Source organism: Phascolarctos cinereus, unplaced genomic scaffold (genome assembly GCF_003287225.1).
Source record: "Phascolarctos cinereus isolate Bilbo 61053 unplaced genomic scaffold, phaCin_HiC Scaffold_9;HRSCAF=440, whole genome shotgun sequence".
NCBI classification, from domain to species: Eukaryota; Metazoa; Chordata; class Mammalia; order Diprotodontia; family Phascolarctidae; genus Phascolarctos; species Phascolarctos cinereus.
In genome coordinates this window covers 203426195-203446676 of record NW_027556402.1, presented here as the reverse complement: position 1 = coordinate 203446676, position 20482 = coordinate 203426195, and the positions used below count along the sequence as shown (strand labels likewise).

General features: G+C 43.4%; 1 protein-coding gene across 6 annotated transcripts in view; it reads right to left on the bottom strand.

Annotated features, from left to right (window-relative positions):
• Positions 1-4262, bottom strand: part of PTPRA (protein tyrosine phosphatase receptor type A) — a 167683-nt gene extending 163421 nt beyond the window's left edge. For 3 of the 6 annotated variants that reach the window (XM_078148284.1, XM_078148288.1, XM_021005304.2), the window contains exon 1: positions 3920-4262. The gene's annotated coding sequence lies outside the window, so the exon portion shown is untranslated. Of the gene's footprint in view, positions 1-1279; positions 1331-2629; positions 3022-3919 lie in introns of those variants that run through there. The other 3 variants (XM_078148285.1, XM_078148286.1, XM_078148287.1) reach the window with 3 other exon arrangements.
• Between the last annotated feature and the right edge of the window lie 16220 nt (positions 4263-20482).

The window sequence follows — 20482 nt, the reverse complement described above, 5'->3', positions numbered from 1 at the left end:
TGGGCAAGGGAATGATTTGTTCAGATAAGGACTTCAGGAAGATTACTTTGGCAGCTATGTAGAAAATGGATTGAAGAGAGGAAGAGGCTTGGAAATTAAAAGCATAATTAGGATGTCATTATAAGAGTCCTAGAGAAGTAATAAGGGCTTATATTATGTTGGGTAGCCAAGCACCTGGAAAGGAGATGAATGCTATGAAGGACTTCGCAATTGATTAAAACGATTGCCTGAAAAATAAAGAAGAGTCAAATATGACTCCTGGCATAGGATTCTGAGTGACTGGAAGCACTGTAGCGCCTTCAATAAAAATAGGAAAGTTAGGAGGAGGGTCAGGTTTAGGATGGAAGATAATGAGATCTATTTTGGAAGTACTGAGCTTGAGATGTTAATGAGACATCCATGTAAAAACTATGAAAAACTGATATTCAGGAGAAAGATTCAGGCTTAATTCGATATTTGAGAATCCTCTGCTTAGAGATAAGCATTGAAACCACGGACTCAGCTGAGATCACCAAAAGTACACAGAAAGAAAAGAGGAAGATCCAGGACCAAGCTTTGGGTAATATACATGCTCACAGCATGGATGGTGGATTATGATCCTGCAAAAGAGTCAGAGGAATGGTCATACAAGTAGAAGGAGAACCAAGACAGAGCCAAGCCAAAAAAGTCAAAGGAAGACAGGGTATCCAGGAGAAGAAGGTCAATAGTGCCATAAGCAGCAGAAAAATCAAGGAGAATGAAAACCAAGAAAAGTTAAGATCATCTTCTAACAGTTAAGAAATCTTTGATAATCTTGGAAAGAAAAGCTGTTAGTAGACTGATAACAGTATCAGTAGCCAAATTGAAAGTAAAAGAAAAATTGCCTTGACAACAGGAACTTTCAATTTTGTCTTTTTATCACCAGTGCCTTTCACACAACAGGTATTTAATAGATGATAACTGCAATGAAGTTGAAATATGTGGACAGTGAGGAAGCAGAGACACTGAGTGACAGCAGATAACTTTCTTTCTAGTGGCTGGCTGACAATTAAAGGGAAAAGAGTTGATAGACAATGAAGATGATAGGGGCAAATAAAGATGAAAGAGAACTAACAATGAAGCAAGCTCCTGGAAAGCAGAGATTAAAGATAGCAGCTGAGGGGGCTGATGTTGGCAAGAAGGGCCACATCTTCATCAGGGACTGGAGAAAAGAAAGAGAGAAGGGGTGAGGAAGATATCTGAGGTAAAGGATATGGAGAGGAAGGCACTCATAACACATGATCACAATTTTTCTCAATACCTTAGGAAATAAGGTCATCTTCTGGGAGTGAAGAGGGAGCCTGGAGGGAACCTAAGGAGAGAGAAGGTTTAGAACAGGCACTTAGAGAACTGTGATAAAGGATCAAATGAGGAACCAGTTTGGATTGGGTAATATGAATTTGTAGTGCACATAGTCAGCTAGGTAGCAGGTGGTAGAAGACTGGGAAGTGGAGAAAGTTAACAAGAAAGTGATCTAAGGTTGAGAATTGGCAGGGTTGGATTGGGTTAGGACAAGAGATCAAGAAATTTAGGATAGATGTCAGTATGTAATTTCATTGATTAACAATAGAGTTAAAGCCATAAAGGAAATGAAGTCAGAACACGAGTGACAGATTTGGAGAACAGGGAGGAGTGAAAGGCCTTCCTAGAGGTCATAGTCAAGTCAAAGAATAGGTATAGGACTGAGAAAGGGAGAAATTAAAGGACAAAAGGTTATCATCAGAGAGAAGTATCTCAAAGTTCTAGATCTTAAATATAGGCGATGAAGAGATCTAAGATATGACCAACTCTTTGACTGAGATATAGTGAAGATATGCAAAAGGAATTGAAGATATTGATAAACTGGGAAGCCAGGGTATTCAAAGGGACATACTGCTAATGCTACTAATAGCTGGCATTATGTAGCACTTTAAAGTTGGCAAAGTGCTTCATAGAACGTTGAACAAAACTTAGTGCAATTTAATCACCCTATATACATATAGGGACATCCTAAATATATCATCTCAACATGCATACTAAAGCTATGATTTAAAAAAAAAAAAGAAGACATTTTTGTGATTAGAGGAGCTTACATTATCCTGCAGAACAGGGACTAAAATGTAGATGTTAACGGGTGTGTAGATTTCAGCTAGTCACAGGAATTTCCCCACCAAAGTGACCCAACAACTGGTTAAGTCATTGGAGCAGAAGTTAGATGAACAATAGCCAGAGGATGGTCTTATATAGGGAATTTCTGTATCAAGTAGGACAGCATCTATTAAAACTAGAATTTTGATTTCAGAATTTCCAAAGAGGAGGGATCAACTTCCATCCCAGGATACTTACTTTACTTAGAGACAAATGAAAATTAAGTTACTTCTAAAAGAAGATGACCAAAAAGAAACCTGCTCTACATTCTCAAATGCTTTGCTCTTTCCCCACCAATCTCCACCCCTATACCGTGGGTTTCTCGAGCTCACTGAACTCCTGTTTGAAAGATTCTGCTTCTGGCTAAGAATAGCCTGACAGTTTTGTAAGGGAAAAGAACTAGAAGGAACGTAACAGGGAGACAAAGCAGGAAGAATTTAAAGTAGTAGTTAAAGGGATCACTACAAAGTTCTAATCCACCTACCCCAGAAACATCACTTCTTTTTTCCTCAAATTTTCTTTCTTTTCTCAAATTTGCTTTCTTCAAAGTATACTTGGCTTTCTTCGTTTCCTTCAACAGTCAAGTTAGGAAATCCTCCTCCTCCTATAACCTAGTTTCACCTTTCAGAATGAACACTAAAACAGGCAAGGCAGCTAGGAAGTGACACTGCCCTGACTAAGCCAAACTTCCAAAGAAGACACCAGGGTTTTCCCCAAGAAAGGGCCCTGGTATTTGTCCTCTTCGCGTATTTGCGCACAACTTCCAACAGAGACAAAATGGTTGAGGCTCTAGCTAAAGTAAGCCGATTGTTTCTTCCCAGAAAAGAGAATGGTCTGGGCTTCGGGGCCCTTTTTCTCCCCCAAGCGCCGAGCTCAGCACAGTTCGCAACTCTTTCCCTGCCTACACAGAGGCTCCCTCCCATTCCGGCTTTGGATGATGACGGATCATTTCCCCCGGCACAAGCTCACTCCCATCTAGGAGAAGAGAAGCCCTGCCAAAAGGGCCCGGGCATTACGCCGCTGGGTTTCCCAGGGGGAAGCCGGCAGGGCTGGGGAGTCTGGCCCGGCCTCGGGGAGAGAAGGCTCCGGGACGCGAGTCTCACACACAGGCTTCCCGGGCGCAGGGACCGGGATTCACGGGGGGACGGCGTGGGGGTGGGGTGGAAGCTCGGGGGATGGAGAGAGGGCGTCTCTTCCCACTTCCTCAGGGATCCAGCTGCTGCAGCCCCCGCCCAGACACCGATGCGATCACACACAGTCCATCAGATGATCCCAAATAAAGGGGAGCCTTAGGGGGAACGTCCCCGGGGTCCGGGCTGGGACTTTCTGGCCCGCACCCTCACCCCAGCAGGGGTCTTCCGCGGGAGAGGAAGACCCTCACCCTGGGACACACCCTCCCGGCCAGGGCCCCCACCCAGGGGCCACGAGGGGGAGGAAGAGGGGTTAGGGATAGCGGGGGGGGGGCGCCCCGAGGCTACGCCTCCAGCTAGAGCTCCCCTCTTTTTAGGGGGGGTTCAGAGAAGGCCTTCCTCCCACCACCCCAGAAGAAAGGGGTGAAGTGGCCAAGCCCTCTGCCCGGCCAGCGCGCGGCCCCCAGGACCCCGTCACCCTGGGGGTGGGTGGCCGAAGCTGAGGCCACGCCCCCGGATGGGCCCGCGCGCACCTGGGCCGCTGCCCCCCTCCCGCCCCCGCCCCCCGGCGACCGGCGACCTCCGCGCGCGGGGCGATCCCGCGTGGGGGAGAAGGGGCGCCGCGCGGCCGCGACGAGACTCACCGGGTCGGACGGCGGGGGCGGCTGCTCCGGCTCCTGCTCCGGTCCGGCCCGGAGGGAGGCGGCGGGGCTCGGCGGGGCTCCCGGGGGCGGCTTCCCTCCCCTCCGCCCGCCCGGCCGCCACTCAGTGCCGCCGCCCCACCCGCGGCACCCGGCCCCGCCGAAGTGGCCTCGCAGCCATGGCCCTGGCAGGAAGGGACCGAGGAAGGGACCGGGACCGGGGGCCGGAGGGAGAGAAGGGAAAGCAGGCGGCGGCGGCCACGGCCACGACTCGGGCTCCCTGCTCCGGGCACTGGGCTGTCAGTCAGCGCCGCTAGCCGCCAGGGCCGCCTCGCTCCCGTCAGCCGCCCGAGCTGTAAGGAGCCTCCTCATTGGCCCATTGAGAGCCCGATGCTGGTTGGCCCGGGCGCCCGCCAGGTTCCTGGGGGGAATCGCCCGAGAGCCCAGGCCCCGTCGCTGGGAGGCGCTCGAAGCCACAGACACTGATGGGAGGGGTTTGGACGTGGGCTCAGGCGCAGGCGTAGGCGCAGGCGCCGCCGCCCTCCCACAGAGGAGGGGATGGAACTCTGGATTTAGTCAGAAAAGAAAGATTGGTTCTAATCTCACCTCTGGCACATTCTAGCTGTGTGACCCCGGGCAAATCACTTAATCTGTCTGAGCCTCTATCCCCGCATTCGTAAAATGGGGATAAAAATACCTCATAAGGATCAAACCAGAAAGCACTTTGTAAAACTTATGGGGCTTTGCAAGGGGCTGTAATTATTACCTAGAATTGGGGGCTTCCAGGGCTTCCAGAGGCATCTTGTCCATCCCACTGCCTCCCCAGAGCTTTGCACCCACAAAAACAGGGAAATATCTATCCTATTGTTATTAAGGACAATCGGCTTTTTTTCTTTTCTTTCTTTCTTTTTTAAGTGAACCTGTGATTTCACTATCTAAAGAGCTCACAGTTGGGAAAATTCCTCTGCTAATGTAGACTGGCACCTACTTTTCTTCACAACTTGTATAGCCTGACAGAGATGTCTGGGGACATTTAAGGGACTAAGTGACTTGACCAAGGTTACACAGCCTATATGTGTCATAGACAGGACTTGAACCCTGGCCTTCCGTACTTAAAGCTGATTTTGTCTTCATTACACCTAGGCTGCCTAGTGTGATATTAAATCCAAAAGTCCTTGGGAACAGGCATTGTGTCTTATTTCACTTTTGACTCCTCAATGCCTGTTATACACGGTAATATAAAACTTGATAAATATTTGTTCATTTGAAAAGTAAATTCTAAATGATTTCTAAATCCTTCCAAAGTGTTAGGGATCTTGTAGGTTCTGAAGAAATAAGAAATCAATTGATGGCAAAAAAAAAAAAGCCTTTGAGGGAACCTCCCTTGCTAGTCCATCTCTCCTGTTTCTGTTCCAGCCCATTATTGACAGACGGAGTCAGTGTTCCAGCAAACCACACTCCTGGCAGCTTGAATGGTACCTCTCCTCTGACACTCCCAATGCCTGACTCTCACCACACACCACTGAGCTAGGGGCCAGGAGGGAAGTGGTCAGTGACAGCAACCTCATTTTCACAGTGGGGAGGCAAGGGGGAAGAAGCTGTGACCCCAAGAAATGACAAAGAACAACTCTGTGGTACCACCGCCACCACAACTTCCTCTCCTCCCCAGATTGCTGATCAAGTCAGCTGGCCAAAGTCACCCTGTGGGTGCGATGGTGGGCTGAGGGGAGGCCCCTTACTTATGCTATCCCCAAAAGGGCAAACATACCTGATCCCATTTAGCCTTATGGGGAAGAAAGTTGCCCAATTAGAGTGGGCAGAATGTGTCTGTCTCTGGAGTTGGCTACAGAGCCCAGGCCCAGAGCCAGTACCAGAGCTCAAGCTCCCAGCAACAGAAGGTGTAAAAACAAGCAAGGATCAGGATCTCACTCCATGCCAGAATTATTGAAACAAGAATTGGTGTTTCAGTATTGGAGGCCATGGGGCCTGAGGAGAGTCAGATAACTGCTAAATGAAAACTAGGTAATAATCAGGTAGGTGGTTCCCAGGTCTCAGAAGGGAGACTGTGGGGGAGGATTGACACCACCCCCACAGGCTCCCATGTCTAGCATCTGTGGTTCCCAGGCTATTAGACTCAAATATACAAGATAAGACGAATGGGAGTGAAAAATAAAAAGCCCAAACAAAAAATCTGCACTCATCATAGAAGATGGCATTGTACATGTGCTACACGGCAATGTGAGTGTGTTAATTGCACGTGTAAAATATAGATAGATAAATAGATAGATAGATAGATAGATAGATAGATAGATAGATAGATAGATAGATAGATAGATAGATTCTGAACAGTGCCTGATAAATGCTGTAAATGCAGGATGTCCTCTGTCCAAGAGGAAGTGTTGCCTAATTTAATGGAAGCTATCCTGAAAGTCAGGAAGACCTGAATACAAATCCTGCCTCTGACATACTATGTGACCACTCTTCCTCTCCAAGATCTAGGCAACAATTCTCCAAGATTATAAGTTGCAAGTGTCTGTTACTTTCTAAATAGTGGCATATGACACGAGTGAGCAATATACACACAGAGTGTGTGCTCTCTGAGAAAAGCTGTCACACCAACATTTTAGAGGGAACTGGAAGCCTTTCCATTAACCTTCTCTGCCTAATCAACACTTCTTTTCCCCTTTGGCTAACACACCCCCTAGAACACCCCTCATCTTCCTATTCCTCTGTATCAACTAGTATTTATTAAGAGCTACTATGTTCTGAGGATACAAATACAAAAAAATAAGACAATCTCTGCTCTCAAGAGCATTCTTTTGGAGGAGACAATATGTACATGTCTAAGAGTACACAAAAATGAATAAACTAGAACTGACATTTATAAAATGCTTTAAGGTTTACAAAGTACATTGTGTAAATAGTTTCCCTTGATCCTCACAACGACTCTTTGAAGTAAATGCAACAGTTATCCCTATTTTACAGATAAGGAAACTGAAACTGAGTTACTTGCCCAAGATCACACAGTTAGTGGGTGTCTGGGGGAAGGTTTAAACCTAGATCTTCTTGACTTCAAGTACAGCATCCAATCCACTATATTCCACAAACTCCTTCCAACTCTTTCTTACCACACTCTGATCCCCTATTCACCTCAGCCCCTACTCCTTATCAGTCCCTATTCCTTCAACCTTAGCTGAGTCATTTCTGTTAACAAACTCCTCTTCATCTTTGATCTTTTCCTCCTATACTCCACCCACTTCCTGGAACTAGATAAAACCCATCTCTCCTCTAGACTCTATTTCTAGCATTATTCTATAATCTAATACAAAAAGCATTTATTAATCTCTTGTTCAATTCAATCCAATTCAACAAGCCTATTATGTACAAGGCCCTGTGCTATTTTATTTCTCTGTGAACTAGTAGAATATGAGTTCCTTAAGCATAGGAAAGATCTCACGTTTGTGTTTCTATCTCCAGCATCTGTCACATAGTAGGCATTTAATAAGTGCTTGCTTGCTTAAATGACTCACTGATTGATTTCATTCCTGCTCAAATTACTAGGTGCTGAGACCAAAAAAATCCCAAAAAACAAAAATGAAATAGTCCTTGTCTTCAAAGAGCTTATATAATACCAAGGGGCTACTACGTGTTCACAGTAACTATAGATTATATACAAAATATAATGAGGGTTGAAGAAAACACTAATAACTGGGGAAATCAATAGAGAACTCGAAAAGGAAGTATCACTTGAGCTCAATCAAGCAATAAACATTTATTAAGTGCCTACTATGTACCAGGCACTGTGTTAAGTGCTGGGGTTATAAAGAGAGGCAAAAGATAGTCCCTGCCCTCAAGAAGCCTGCAATATAATGGGGGAGACAACATACAAATATGTACCCCAAAAAAGGATAAATAAGAAATAATTTAAAAGAAGAAAAGCCTTAGAGTTAAGAGGGGTTAGGGAAGACTTCCTCTAGATGGTGGGATTTTAGTTGGGACTTAAAGGAAGCCAGGGACATTGGTAGTCAGAGTAGAAGATGGAGAATGTTCCAGGCATGAAGGACAGACAGAGAAAATGCCTGGAGCCAAGAGAGTGTCTTGTTCATGAGATAGGCAGGAGGCCAGTGTCACTGAATGGAAGAATTCTTGCCATCAAGTAAAGTGTAAGAAGACTGAAAAGGTAGAACAGGCCTAGGATATGAAAGGCTTTGAGTGCCAAACAAAGCATTTTGTGTGTGGGTATATATATATACCCACACACATACACACACACACACATATATATACATACATACATACACACACACACACATATATATACATACACACACACACACACACACACACACACACACACACATATATATATATATATATATTTATATATGCTCCCGGAGGCAATAAACACTGGAGTTTGTTAAATAGGACCTGCATTTTAGAAATTTCACTTTAGTGGCTGAATGGAAAATGCATTGGAATGGGGAGAGAAGCTTGTGGAAAGGTAGACTAAGCAGCAGGCTGTTGCGATAATCCAGGTGTGAGGTGATGGGGTCCTGCACCATGATGGTGGCAGTGTCAGAGGAGAGAAGGAGCTGTATTGGCAATGTCGCAGAAGTGAAATTGACAGGCTTTGGCAACAGTTTGGATATGAAGGTGGGGGCGGGGGATGAGAGACAGTGAGGAGTCCAGGCTGGGGGACTGAGAGATGGAGTTGCCCCCCTACAGTAACAGGGAAAGTAGAAGATAGAGACAGTTTAGGGGGAAAGATAAGAGTTTTGTTTTGAGTTTAAGTTGTCTACTGGGTATCCAGTTTGAGATGTCTCAAAAGGCATTCCAAAAGGCAAAGGTGAGGAGGGAGAGCATTCCAGGCAACTTATGCAAAAGCCTCAAGTGAAAGATGGAATATTGTATCCAGAGTAAATTAAGTAAGTGGGTTTTTTATAGCACAGACTACATGATGGGAAATAAATGTGTAACTGGTCTGGAAAGATAGGCCAGACCCAAATTGTGAGATTCTTTAAGAAAGCAGATGGTAAAAGCGAATAAGCCAGGGTTGGAGTCTGGAAACGGGCTAAGAACAACAGGGCAAGGAATTCAAAGATCATAACTGGTTTTAAGTTGAACTGGTTAACTAAAGGGTTGAGATTTTCAAGGGAAGAAGGTGATGCCAGAGCAGAAGTGATGGTCTGGGAATGTAGGAAGGGGTGGAATGTCTAGAAGTTAGAGGATAGGTTTAGGAGGAGTAAAGCACAGGGACAGCAGGAAGGTCACAAGGTTATGGTCAGATACAGAAATTATGGATTGTGGAGGTAGAAACAATAAATGGTATGACCATCCTCAGATGCGGCCAATTTGGAGTGAAGGTGAAAAACACAGGAGTTAAGAAGGTGATTAAACCAAGAAGCAAAAGTCTTTGAGAGGACTTCAGTGTGTAAGTTGAAATTCCCAAGTATGAGGGCAGGGTTGCAAGTAGAGAGAAAGATTGTGGTTTAGGTACCAAATTCCTTGAAGAGGAAAAAAACCACTAGGGGCTGATAGATAATAGTCTTATCCCCTTACTAGACTGTGAACTTCCTCAGCTGAGAAATTATAACCATGTCCTAGGAAACTGCTTTGTAACTTTTCAAATTCCACATAATTGTACTATTCTTCTTCTTCTTCTTTGTGTGTCCTGAAGTACACAGTGTCTACTGAATGAATGAGTGAATAAATGAATGGATGGATGGATTTGAGTTGTACATAGAGCATGTGATGTTTGTGTGCTACATCTAGTATATTCATTCCATATTGTCAATCAGCTGATTGCTGAAAGCACTGTGCTGAGTTGTAGAGTATGAAAATAAAAAAGAATTGAATAGGGAAGATACAATGTGTATGTGAATAAATATGATACAAGCTAGAATGTGAGAAATCAGGACAAAGGGAAAAAATCTAGGCAAAGGGGATACAAAGACTAAGGGCTCCAAGAAAATTAAAAGAGTGATCACTTACCCCTTGCTGGTAACTGGAGAAGATTTGGTGGAAGAGGTGGTCCTCCTACCCTTCTAGCCTTCTTACACCTTACTCCCTGACAAATATTCCATTCAGTGACACTGGCCTCCTGGCTGTCTCGTGAACAAGACACTCTGTCTCTTGGCTCCAGGGTACTTTCTCTGGCTGCTCCCCATGCCTTCTACTCTGACTACCAATCTCACCAGTTCCTTTAAGTCCCAACCAAAACCCACCTTATCCCCTACTTATCCTGTACATAGCTTGCTTGGCATATGTTTTTTGCATGTTGTCTCCCCTATTAGATCTGTAAACTCCTTGAGGGCAGGGACTATCTTTTGCCTCTTTTTGCATCCCCAGAACTTAGCACAGTGCCCAGCATATAGTAGGTGCTTATTAAATGTTTATTGATTGATTGGTCCCTGAACTAGGCCTTCAAGGAAGAGGAGGATTTTTATAGACAGAGATGAATAAATCAACCAGTCAATCAAAAAGCATTTATTAAGTGCCTCCTATGTGCCAAGAACTGTGTTAAGTGCTAAAGATACAAGTCCAAAGAATGAAACAATTCTACTCACAAGGAGTTGACATTTTAATGGAGAAGATAATTTCTAGATAAATAAATATAGCATGAAGGATACTCTCCATATAGGGTTGAGCGGATGGCCTACATGCATACATTGAGGTGGGAACATGTAGGACAAGAGCAGCCCAGTTTGACTGGAAAATACAATGGGCAAAAGAATGTAGCATGAACTAATGTTGGCAGGGTAAATTCAGGCTGGGCTAGGGAGGACTGTGGATGCCAGCCTAAGGGTTTGTAGTTTATCCTATAAATAGCAGTGAGACACTGAAGTGCTGTTTTTGAACAGGAGAATGACATGTTCTGACCTGTGCATTGGAAAGATAATTTTGGCAGCTATTAAAAAGATGGATTGAAAAGGACCAAGATAAGAGGCAGAAAAATCAGTTCAAATGTTATTACAGTAGTGCATGTGAGAGGTGATAAGGACTTGAACTAGGCTAAAGTGGAGAAGAGAGAAGAGATTCTCTGGAGACAGAATTGATAAGACTTGGCAATTGATTGAATATTCAGCTGCAAGGGAAAGGAAACAGTAGAAAGTCATACCGAGGTTTGAGCCAAGAAGCCTGTATGAATGGTGTAGTACCATCAATAGAATTAGGAACATTGAGAATAGAGGCAGGTTTGGGAAGGAAGCTGATCAGTTCTGTTTTTAATATGTTAAAATTAGATGCCTAAGGGGCAGCTAGGTGGCGCAGTGGATAGAGATTCGGCCTTGGAGTCAGGAGGATCAGAGTTCAAATCCGACCTCAGACAGTTGGCACTTACTAGCTGTGTGACCCTGGGCAAGTCACTTAACCCCAATTGACTCACCAAAAAGCATAATAATAATAATTATTATTATTATAATTCGATGCCTGCTGGGTATCCAGGTGAAGATGTCTCATAGGCATCTAGAAATTCAAGATTGGAACTCGAAGGAGGGAGTGGGGAATGGAGGTAAATTTTTGATTCACCTTCATAGAGATGCTAATTAAAATCATGGGATTATGCTTTTCCACTCTCTAGGCAGTCAGAGATAATAGCTTTCCTTAAACAATCTGAAGAACTTCATTATGAGAACCAAGAAAAGAAACTGAAGAAGCAGGTGATTGGAGAGTAGAATCAAATCACACAAAGGCAAAAGGAAAAGACCATTGAATATTTGTAGCTGAGAAAAGAAATTTGAGATTGTTCTTGAAAAGGAAGTCTCCTGATTTTCTGACAAGGAAACAATTATCTTCCAAGAAATGGAAGCCCCAGGAAATAGATTCAAGTATGACACAGAAGCACAATATCAAAGTGATGAGAGACTTCAGGTATCCAGAAATCTCCTGGAGCCCCTTCCTTGCCAAAAGCAGAGCATCTAATAATTTCTTGCCTTGACAATCATTTCTTTATTCAAAAGGTCAGGGAAACAATGATGGGAAGTCTAGTCTAGATCTGAGTCTTTTTTTTCCCTTTAAGATTTTTTTATTAATTTATTTTAATTTGTCAACAATCACTTCCATAAGCTTTTGAGTTTTAAATTTTTCTCACTGTCCCTCCCCACTCCTCTCCCCAAGACAGCACACAATCTGATATAGACTATACATATACATTCTTATTAAACTTATTTTCACATTAGTCATGTTGTAAGGAAGAATTAGAACCAATAGGAGGAACCACAAGAAAGAGAAAACAAAACAGAAGAAAAAAAATAGCAAATACTATGCTTCGATCTGTATTCAAACTCCACAGTTCTTTCTTTGGATGTGGATAGCATTTTCCATTATGAGGCCTTTGGAGATGTCTTAGATCCTCCTATTGCTGAAAAGGATTAAGTCTATCAATATTAGTCATCGCACAATGTGGCTGTTATTGTGTACAATGTTTTCTTGGTTCTGCTCACTTCACTCAGCATCAGACCACACAAGTCTTTCCAGGTTTTTCTGAAGTCAGCCTGTTCATCATTCCGTATAGCACAATAGTGTTCCATTACATTCATATACCACAACTTATTCAGCCATTCCTCAATTGATGGACATCCCCTCAATTTCCAGTTCTTGGCCACCACAATAAGAGCTGCTATAAATATTTTTATACATGTGGGTCCTTTTCCCATTTTTATGATCTCTTTGGGATACAGCCCCAGAAGTGGTATCGCTGGGTCAAAGGGTATGCACATTTTTATAGCCCTTTGGGCATAGTTCCAAATTGCTCTCCAGAATGGTTGGATCAGTTTTCACAACTCCACCAACAATGCATTAGTGTTCCAATTTTCCACATCTTCTCCAACATTTATCATTTTCCTGTTTTGTCATGTTGGCCAATCTCTTAGATGTAATATGGTACCTCAGAGTTGTTTTGATTTGCATTTCTCTAATTAATAGTGATTTAGAGCATTTTTTCATATGACTATAGATGGCTTTAATTTCTTCATCTGAAAGCTGCTTGTTCATATCCTTTGATCATTTATCAATCTGGGAATGACTTGTATTCTTATAAATTTGGCTTAATGTATTTTAGAAATAAGGCCCTTATTAGAGACACTGGTTGTAAAAATTCTTTCCATTTTTCTACTTTCCTTCTAATCTTGGTTGCACTGGCATTGTTTGTGCAAAAAGTTTTCAATTTAATGTAATCAAAATTATCCATTTTGCATTTTGTAATGTTCTCTGTCTCCTGTTTGGTCATGAATTCTTCTATTTTCCATAAATCTGACAGGTGAACTATTTCTTGCTCTCCCAGTTTGCTCATAGTATCAGTCTTTATATCTAAATTATGAACCCATTTTGACTTTATTTTGGTATATGGTGTGAGATTTTGGTCTACGCCTCGTTTCTGCCATACTTTTTTCCAGTTTTCCCAGCAGTTTTTGTCAAATAGTGGGTTCTTATCCAAGAAGCTGGGGTCTTCGGATTTATCAAATAGTAGATTACTATAGTCATTGACTACTCTGTCTTGTGTACCTAACCTATTCCACTGATCCACCACTCTATTTCTTAGCCAGTACCAAGTAGTTTTGATGATTCCTGCTTTATAATACAATTTAAGATCTGGAACAGCTAGGCTGAGTCTTTCCAATAAGGAGAAACTCATTGCCTGGGTTGAAGCAGAGCCATAACTGGCAATTTTTGCACCTGGAGCAAACATCACAAACCACACCAAGGGCACACGACATCAAAAGCACCTTTAGTTGAGTGGTGGAAGGGATGAACACTCCACTCTATGGGAAAAGACTGAGACACCAAAATACTTCAGGGCTATTGCTGGGGAAGCTGCCTACCCCCAATGGAAGAGGGACATTAAACAGCTTCCTATTCTTAGCACTTAATTATCAAGAATAATTAGATGCTTCTTTATATTTTGTACCTAAGATTTCTGACTGCTGGGAGTTAGGGGGGATAATAATTTCTTTAGTAAACATAGGTGCTTTCTGAGAAGAGACTGAAAAGAGCTTGAAGCCAAGCCCAATCCCAAATAATGCTCTCTGAAAGGGGTCCTAGGAATCATTGTTTATACGTTTTTCTTTGGTGAAGCAGAGGTTCCATTTTGTGGTCCCTATTTTTAAAAAACAAACAAACCAACCAACAATTCTTAGGCAGGGCATAGTAGATAGAGTACTAGGCTGGGAATCAGGAAGACTCATCTTCCTGAATTCAAATCTGGCCTTAGACACTCACTAGCTGTGTGACCCTGGGCAAATCACTTAACCCCCATTTGCAAATCATTCTTCTAGTATCTTTGCCAAGAAAACCCCAAATGGGGTCATGAGGAGTCAGACACTAATGAACAAGAAGTTCTACCAAGGAGAGTAACCTGGAGATTTGAAAGGAAAGAACAAATATAATATGGACTCCATACCCAAAATAAATAAATAAGGAGATACTCCTTTCACTTCTCTGGGTTTCTACAACACTGATCCTTGTTTTCTTCCTCCCAGTTTAACCCTTCCTCTCTAATCTTCTTTGCTTAGTTATCACCCCCCCCCCAACCAACAGTGTTTGCCAAGACCATCCTAGGTTCTCTTGGCTCTTTTACCTTCTCTCACTTAATGATCTCATCAGCTCCCATGGGTTGACTTGTCACCTCTATGTAGATAAATATCAGATCTATGTATCTAGTCTCAGGGTCATTAGGATTGAACAGGGCATGTATAAAAGTGGCCTTTTTGCTTCTGGCTGAGTACTTGTGCCTGATGGGGTGCTGAGGGAGCTTGGAACTTTAAACGGACAAGGCAGTCCTTTTGTTGGCCACTGAACAGGAAAAGCTGATGACTCAGTAGATAACTAAAGGGGAGTGACCTTAACCTCACTGCTCTCTTTCCTCCCAGTTTTGCACCTTATCAGGATTGTTTTGAGTTGCTTTCCTGGAAGTATAGGGAGAGGGGAGCTTTTGCCTACCCTGGCTACCATGTGGCCCTGAGTACATGGCAGCTAAAGTACATGTCTTGTCCCAAGCCAGTTTTAGGCTGTCTCTTTTGTGTTTGTCTTTTTTTTTTGTATGTAAGTAAAACTATATTTCTATATTAGTCTGGAGAAAGATGTGCCCAGACTTGAAATTGACTTTGTAAACTCAAGAGGTTCAGAGGTCATGGGTGCTTTGGGTCAAAGGTGACTGGGGAAAACTGTTTATAACCTAGGGAAGATTACCTGGCTACTACTCCTGCCTCTAAAGAAGATGCCCACCACCCCTTCTGGCAGTGGCAAGCTGAAGAAGAGGAGCAGGCCGGCCCAGTGGGCACTTAGCTTCATAGGCAAGCAGAGAGGCGGGAACAACCTAGCCCTCAAGACAGGAATAGTAGCAAAGAAGCAGAAGACAGAGGATGAGGTTATGACAAGTAAAGGAGACGCTTGGGCCAAGTACATGGCGGAAGTGAAAAAAAACAAGGCACATGAGCACAGTGATGATGACAAAACCCAGCCCCTGGTGAAATAACTCTTTCCACCAAGGGACTTTCTGCATTGTACATACTTATTTAACGCAGCAAAAGAACAATAGCATTTTTACCAAGGACTCAAAACATGGAAGACAAACTTACAGCTTTCTGGCACCAGCGGATGATTCTTCAAGACTTTTTATACCTTGAGCACTTGACTTCTGAGACTTATTAGCATGTGGTTTACAATTTCCATCTTTTTTCTCCCCACCACCCTCCTCTCCAATGCTTCCTCCTTCCCCCCCCCCCATTTCTTCCCTATCACTTCTGGGAAGTAAAGAACTCAACTAAAAAAAAAAAGGTAATGCCCACCAAGACAACGCCCAAAAACATGGACCAGGGGTTGTTTAAATGTACAGAGATAAAATGCAAACTATCTATATGGCAGTCCCAAAGATTGCCTTAGGTAATCTGATGTTTTTAGGTTCTGATGCAGTTTAACTTTGAGCCTCCCAAGGGGTATAACAGTAGTTATAAATTATGTTACTAAATTCCTTTTAAAGTTGTTCTGCAATGTGCACTGTCTTTTGCGACCTTTAGCATTTCATCTGTGTGCAGAAAATAAATACCTATCCCCATATCTGATTTATATTGTACACTGAGTAATTTTCTATTCCCTACTTTGAGGAGACCCCAGGTATAAGCCACAATCTAAGTTGTAAAATAATTTGTGGATGGTTAGAATTGAGAGCATGGTGGGGGGAGTATACCTCATTTGAATAAAAGGAATAACAGAAGCAGTTATTTCCTTTTTTTTTTGACCAGATAATTAGACAGGTAGATCAAAGGAATGTAATAGATTTTGTTTACCTACATCTTAGCAAAGCATTTGATATCATTTCTTGTTATATTTGTGGTAAAGATGGAGAGATATGGGCTAGATGAGAATATAGCTAGATAGATTCAAAACTGGTTGAATGGCTGGACCTCAAGCATAGTTATATTAATGTTGTCATTTTGGAAGGAGATCTCTTACCGATCTGTACCTGGGAGACCACAAGCCAGGAGCTAATGGCATTGAGGAAGGTAGGCAAGTGTAACCTGAAATTGCTATTTTTGGTATATCTGGATGCCATGAACTTCAAAGGTAAAGAAGAGAGGTTGCTAAGTGATAGTGACAGAGTAGGAGTTGGGAAGTGGCAGTGGGAAGAAAGAAATATACCAATTCCTCTTGGCCCTGTGAGCTGGGAATGGGGTGGGGTGGCAGAGCATGGTAGAAGAAGCAGTGAACACTGAACAGGGTGTTGAAGGATGTAACATCTTTAGAAGAATCAAGATTTCAGTTAATGCCAAAAGATAGGAAAGGTTTAAGAGGAAGAAATAGGATTAAGAGTTTATTAACCATAGAGCATGGGTCCTAGTCAGAGCTATAACTAGAATGAAGTGATTGGAAGTTTGCCCAATGGCCCTGGAATCTGGGGGTCACTTCCTCCCTTCATTGGTCCCTAGCTCTCTGTCCCTTTGCGTCATGGTCTTTTGCTGGCCCAAATATCTCCCAAATACAAGGTCCTCTGCCATCTTGCACTATTCTCATTTCCTCAACAGGAATTAGAAGCCTTTCTCCAAGGTCCCAACAAAAGTGTTTATTGTTAAATCTTCAACATGAGCATTTACTTTTTGGAAATAACAATGACAATAGATAACATTTATAAAGTGCCTACTATGGGCTAGACTCTATGCTAAGTGCTTTACAAATATTATCACATTTGATCCTCACAGCAACCCTAGAAGGTAGGTGCTACTATTACACCTATTTGACAGTGAGTAAACTGAGGCAAACAGAAGTTAAATGACCTGTTTAAGGCCACAGAGGCAGTAAGAGCCTAAGGCCAGATTTGAACTCAAATGTTTCTGACTCCAGGCCCAGTACTCTATGCCCTGTGCCACCTCACTGCCTCCATCAGCAAACAGTACAAATCAAAGCTTGATTTATTATTTGTGGATTGTCTCTAGACTTAAAGTGACGGAGAAAATTTTAATAATGCAGGCTAAACTTAAAAGCGTGTTATGCTTACATTTTTTTCTTTGAGACCCAGTTAAACATTTATCAGCACATATTTGGAGCCACCTTCTCCCAAGGAAGATGAGATAGTAGTAATCAGCAACCATGACAGAGAGGTACAGGTCAGATTCCCTTGGGGACACTGGTCAACTGTTGTCTATAGTGAATAGAGAGCAGGACCTGGAGTCAAGAAGACTAGAGTTCAAATCCGACCTCAGATACTTCCTAGCCATGTGACCCTGCGCAAGTCATTTAATCTCTGTGTGCCTCAGTTTCTTCAAAATGAGAATAATAGGGGCAGCTAGGTGGTGCAGTGGATAGAGCACCGGCCTTGAAATCAGGAGGACCTGAGTTCAAATCTGGTCTCAGACCAAACACTTGACACTTTTTTTGGTTTTGTTTTATTTTAGGCAGTTGGGGTTAAGTGACCCTGGGCAAGTCACTTAACCCCAATTGCCTAAAAACAAAAACAAACAAAAAAAAAAAACAAAATGAGGATAATAATAGCACCTAACTCACAGGGTTGTGAGGATCAAATGGAATCATATTTGGAAAGTGCCAGTGCCTGGCACATAGTAGGTACTTTATAAATGCTTATTCAGCCCAACCTCCATCTCAGCTGAATCTGCCCATGAGAGGTCATGAATTCCTCATCACTGAAGGTCTTCCGGGAGCCTGGGAAGCCACTTAGTGATTCCGCAGAAGGATTTCCATTCGGGTATAGATTGGAATAGGCACCCTGTAAGGACCCCTCTGAGATTTTATAATTTTATTACAGACACTAACAGTCTTACACATTGAGACAGATATCAATACCCAGATAGACCGAAAGAGAAACCCTGAGCTAAATGAATACAGAGACCCACCTAGAGAGAGAAATATACACAGTTGATGAGGACACTGGGTAAGGAAGGCAGCATGGTATAGTGGAAAGAATTAAGGATATGGAAACAGGAGTAGTTTTGCTACTTATTTCTTGCAAGTGTGTGTCTTTGGGAAAGTCAGTCGACATCTGTAAAAGAAAATTGGGCTAAATGACTCCGGGGGTCCCTTCTAACTTTAAATCTATTCATACCAGGGAACAAAATAGAAACCTAAGTTGAAATCACAAAGAGAACTGGGCCCCAGCTGACTGGGCCATTCTCACCAAAGCCTTCCCTAACTCTCTGCAGCAGAAAGTTGGAACCATCAGCCCAATGCCCAACCCAGACCCTTCCCCCACAAGTGGGCCCTGCAGAAGCACCACCACTCCCATCGCCTTCCCCATTCTCTTCAAGTTTCTGGATTGTCCTCGGTCACCTTGCCTTGCCGTCTCGCTGTCCCCAAAGCCAGGAATTAAGCCCTGTCCCCCTCCATCTGGGAGTTCTCTGCTATAGACCACAGTGGGGTGGAAGATGAGGCTTCCCCTCTTCCCCTTTTCCTGCCCCCAGATATGAAAGCAAAGGCGGCTGCCTCAAGGAAGGAGCCCAGGTTCAGAGCAGAGTGGACCCCCAAAGTCAAAGAGCCTCATATAGCCACCGACTTAGCTCAGTGCCTTGTGACTTCTCCTTGAGGCTACACCTACAGCTTCCTACTCGGTCTCCCAGATTCCATTCTCCCCTTTCTAATCCATCACAGCAGCTCAGGCCTAACCACGTCACTCCCTTGCTCAGGAAGCTTCAATGGCTCCCCTTATTGTCTCTGGCAATTTAAAACCCTTCACAATCTTGATCCAACCTCTTTCCAGAATGCTTATCCATTCCTTCCCTTCACAAAACCCCACCCTTCAGCCAAATGCACCTCCTTGATGTTCTTTGTACGTTAAATCCCCTCTCCTCTCACCATGCTTTAGGAGCAGAGAATTCAAACGGTAGGAGTTACCCAGCAATGGCTGTTGCCTAGGGGAAGGAGGGCTGATACTGAGGAATTCCAGCGTATGGAAGGCAGAGCTGATGGTTGGGGTACTTAAGAGTACTTGGGTTCAAATCTCAGCTCTACTAACTACTGATTGTAGGATCATACAGACATAAATAAAAGAGACTATCCAGGTCATTGATCCCAATCCTCTCATTTTACAATGGGGAAACCAAGGTCCAGAAGGATGACTCAACATGGCACAGGTCATGAGGAACAAAGCACCCATTCTCCACCATATCACTATTTTTAAGTCACTCAATCATGCCCTCAGCAGCACTTCAGAACCATCACACAGAGAGGAATGTTGACATCCAGACATGCACAGCACACATATCCATACAGAGAGACACAAAGATACATACAGGAAAATATGCATTAACTCACAGCTAGGCACTTGTGTACTTGCTAAAACAGGCTTGCACAGACATGCATATACAGCTATCCCTGAAGCAACCCCAGCCTACGGGCAAAGACCTGGGGTCCTAAGTCTAAAGGGCACTTTAAGGGGGTCTCCAAGGGTTCTTTCCTCACCTCTTGGAAAGGAATGCATTCCTGCTATAAGCCCAGTTCACCCTGGCCTAGAGACTTCCCAGAATACCATTTTCATCAATTCACCCCAGCCGCTAAGAATCAACAGTGGTTTCCTGTTATCTCTCAAATTCAAAGACCTTACTTAATTTGACCTCCACCCCACTGTTTAATAAATCTTATCTCTATTCCCTCCTTTAGTCTTATTTTCTCTCACTAAAGTACTAAGAAAACATGGCCTTCCAGGTCAAGAAGGCAGAGTAAGGACAGATCAGACCCTCCCAAAAGGATTGGGTTTTTGAAGTCAGGAGATCTAGGGGAACAGAAGTGGTGCACATAAGGAGCAGAGTTACTCGGGAAATGTTTCCAGTTCTTGGAGCGGGAGGGATAGAATTCCTAGGGGTAGAGCTCAAGCGATAGGTAGACTCATCCCTGCAAATGAAAGGGGTGAGCAAAGACCTCAGGACAGCAGTGCCATCTGCTGGGAGCATTAGGGATTGGCCTTCACTCTGGTGAGGAGAAACTCGTACATGGAAAGATCCTAGGGACCTTGGCTCCTGGCATGCATACATATCTCCTTCATCCTTCATCCATCAGTCCTACCCAAGGTTACAGCTGGAGACATCCCCTCACAGGCTCTCATTGCTCCCAACGATTCCAGCCTAAAGA